The sequence below is a fragment of the Papilio polytes genome, unplaced genomic scaffold (genome assembly GCF_000836215.1).
Source record: "Papilio polytes unplaced genomic scaffold, Ppol_1.0 DF822067.1, whole genome shotgun sequence".
NCBI lineage: Eukaryota > Metazoa > Arthropoda > Insecta > Lepidoptera > Papilionidae > Papilio > Papilio polytes.
Window position 1 is genome coordinate 7,145,865 of NW_013527137.1, and position 4,215 is coordinate 7,150,079.

Here is a 4,215-nt window from a genome sequence, read left to right on the forward strand (position 1 = left end):
AGAGGCCTAACTAAAATACTTTATCTTGGTTTTATTTTTAGTCAATATTATTTAACAGATCGTCAGTCATGATTTCGGTACGCCTACATTTGATACATAACTTGATAGATACATGATCGGAGCCTGAAAAGTGGATCCATTAAAGGTGGCAAGAATCGACAGATTGTCTTCTTTTGTTGTCTAGTATAGCTACTGTACACTTTGGTCAATGTCTATTTGTCTGCGGGGTACGTGGACGTTCTTACACATGCGTCCCTTTTACACTACGCTGCGCTCTCTGGCAAGGATAACACTAACATTCGTTTTAAAATTAAAATACGTTATTCTCGAGAGCATTGCTTAGGTTTCGTAGAAATGAATATCTAGGGGTGATAGCGCCGTGTAATTGCCTGGTTTTATAATAGACACTAACTTAAATTACTAGGTTTTATATGACACATAAAACTCTTTTGTAGGAAAAGCGTGACTCGAAAGTTTTTATCTATACTAATATTATTAAGAGGAATGACATGTGCATACTTGGTACATGCAAAAACTACTGGGCCGATTTTAAAAATTCTTTCATCATTAGAAAAGTAATTTATCTGTAACATAGGCTACGTTTTGTTGATACGAATGTTTAGGAACTATTAATAAACAGCATATTTCTGAACCCCGGCGTTAAAAAATCACTACATTAAACCTAAACCGTGAGAGATATACAAATAGGATGTGTAAAGTATTGTAGATACCAAAAAGTTCTCCAGAAAAATTTGTCTGCCTGCACACTATAATTCATTTTTAAACCAAAAAGTTGTTGTTGCATGATAAACGTTCAAAACAGATATACATATGGCATCGTGGACTTTAGGTTGGTTTACTTTAGATTTAGATTAGTTTGACAATTCACTTCAAATTAAGTAGGGATGGTTGTGTAAAATCAGTCATGAATCTTATCAATTTTCGATTTTTATTCTTATAGAAATTGGAATCGATAGATTTATAGTTATAACTTATAAATAAAAAAAAAATACTGTTTTCTTAAATTAATAATGACCATAACAAATAATGAGAGTAAATAAATATTTATTACTACTACAGCCGTACGTAATCGAATTGGATTTCGCTATTATTTCTGTCATCGCTAAATTCTCTATACTATAATCAATACTAGAATTGTCCTCTAAATTAGTTAATAAGAAAATAATAATTTTAGTAGAGTTCGATAAAAATTTAAACCGAATATCGGTAGTTCATAATTGTTCCTAATGCGTGTTTGTCTCGTCACTACTATACCTGTAAATACGTCATTTATCAAACTAATCTATCTTATTTAGACAAACTATAAACGTAGTACGAAAGGTCTGGGTGTCTTAGGCTTCGTTCTAATGTATCCAGTAAAGATTAAAAAAAAAGGGGGCGAAAGAAATTTTCGAACTTTGAAGTTAAAATTCCACAAGGATGAAGTCGCGGGCAATATTGTATATTTTTTGTGGGTACAATGATATTCAATAAATATATGGAGTAAGAAAAGTTGTCATTTAATTTGAGACATTTTTATAAATACCAGTTTGTGTCAGGGTCAGGTGACAGGGAAACCCCCTATTTTATAATCTGCCTTTAGCCCGTGCTTCGAGCGCAAATGAATTATGATTTTTTTTTAATTTCGCTCTACCTGTAAACATTGCTGCCCTGCCTAAAATTGTACGCTACTTACAGCCCTAGACAAATTTGTAAAAAATGTTTCTCTGGAAAAAAATGATTTTTGGAATACTTTAAAATTAACGTAAATACCGACGAATCTGTAATGTTTGAAAAAATAAATTATCGTATACTTACAGTCGCACTTATAAATCGGTCAAGTCATACACGATAGAAACACATTGCGACATCGTCAGCATGGCACAAACGATGGCTCACTGCACTACATGCGCCTAACCACGGCGGCGGCCGCGAGCACACTGACTGAACAGTGAAGTGAGGCCGCGTTCGGCTCCATGCTTTTTTGGCATCACGCGGTCGCGCAAACTGCTGCCAGAGCTGCACAATCACGCAGAAAGCTCAGCTCAGCGCGACTCGGGTCCCAGCTCGACCTGCTGATGACGCGTTGGTTCTTCGCCTGCCATCACACCTCACTGGACCCTTGGCATTCACTTCTTTATTCTATGAAACTCTGTGTTTTACAGTACTAAAAGCCTCCTTCCTACATCTTTTGTACAAATGTGGCTGCAAGCGTGGAGGCAATACCGCGTTTCGTCTGATGAGTGTGCGTGCGGGAGGCCTAATAATTACAGTAGAACTTCGATAACTCAAGCCTCGGTAATATAAAAACCTCTATAACTTCATAAAATAATATGTTCCCTTCCCATCAATAACTTAAAGAAATGTTTCCACAAGCTCTATAACATAAAAATCCCTTATTTAGAACAATGTTTGTTTACGTAGTTCAAAAATTATAATTGATTTCTGGAAAGTATATTAAATTATGTGCCAATAGAAATATAATAAATGATTCTTCGGAAATAAAACGGAACACTACGAATCTAAACCACCGTATCTTATCGTATTGTTGTCGATTCAAGGGCGGATTTGCCAGCAGGATAAGGAAAGAAGTGGAGCCTGGGCGCATAGTTTCAGGGGACGGTAAATAATTTTACAGGAATAAAAAAAAGTAAATACCTACGCATTTGCTGCTTGCGCAGGCGCTGTTTTAAAGTCTATAAAACACGCAGGCATTGGCAACTGTCGAGCGACAAACGCTTTAAAAGCAATCATGTTTTCACACAACACTCAAAATGCAATTCTGCAAATTGAATTAAATTTGCCGAAAATCAACATTACAGTGTTATCAATGCAGAGGTAGAAAAATGTATGGGAAAAGTGGACAGTCGCCCTCATCCTCGCACTTCAAAGTTAGAAGTCCCTTGAATACATTGTGATCTACTTCTTAGGATTGATAAAATTAATAATAGAGACACCTTGACATTGCAATTTATAATAACTAAAATGGTTTCCAATGAATAGTTTCTTTTTATACACCAATTGGCATAAAAAAGGTATTAAATGTTAAGTGGCGCTTATTACAATACGACAGTAAAATAAATTAAAATCGGTTTAGCCTATTCTTTAACTCCTTTGCGAATTAGTTTAACTTCAATATGTAATTTAATTAATTTCTGAGTATATTTTAGATATAAAAATTATATGGTTTTCGAGATAGCTCGCTACGCCCCTGATGGGAAGGGAAGCATTGAAGGAGGATGGAAGGCAAAGATAGGAGAAATAGTCTCGTCCTCTGATTTTTACAGGTAGACAACAATCTGAAAATACAATGTCTATAAGTATCGGTCACTCCACTAGTTTGGCAACTTCAGTTTTTCGCCACTTGCTCGTATGTTACCTTATACTATATGGTAAATGAACACCTTCACCTTTTTTTGTAATATAATAAAATAATAGAAAGGGGAAATAAACTTGATGGAAGTGGGACCGCTTAAGAATGGGGAAAATTCCCTTTCTGTGCGCCGCACCTCCGAATACAGGTAAGCAGCGCATCTGCTGGTTGTGCTACTTCAGTGATCATGGCTAGGCACGATTCTTATGGAGGACAAAGTATAGTCTGAAACACCCTCTGCTCGTTTGCTGGATAGACGAAGGTAACTACGAGTGTTAGAATGCTGCTTGCAGTCACTGCGCTGTTATTGTTACATCATAAATAGCTTGTCTAAACTAGGCCTATTCAGACCAAAAGGTTTCCATTACACGACCTCACAGTATTGACCGCGTTTCAAAGTTTGATAAAAACCAATTGCTGTGGTTATTCTCTATCTTGGCTATTTATAGTATCACTACACAATTAAAAAAAAATACATATGGCCTTCGCCTTGTTTCCTCACTATATCCTACACCTACATCACATCCCGATTCTAGTTATCTGTTCAGGAGTAGTACAGTATCAAACATTCATACTTCTCGATTATATACTTCTCGAAGTTTCAGTTTACTACTGTATAGAACTACGAGCTGTTGCCCGCGACATCGTCCGCGTGGTATTAGAAAACATTAAAACTATATAAATTATAAAAAGTTACGTATCCCTCGGGAACCGGACATTTCTCGGGGATGAAGCTTATCCCATGTGTACCCCAGACTTTGATTTATATCTGTGCCAAATTTCAATAAGATATGTTGAACCGTTGCAGAATGATTGAGTAAACATTAAAAAACTAAATTAAT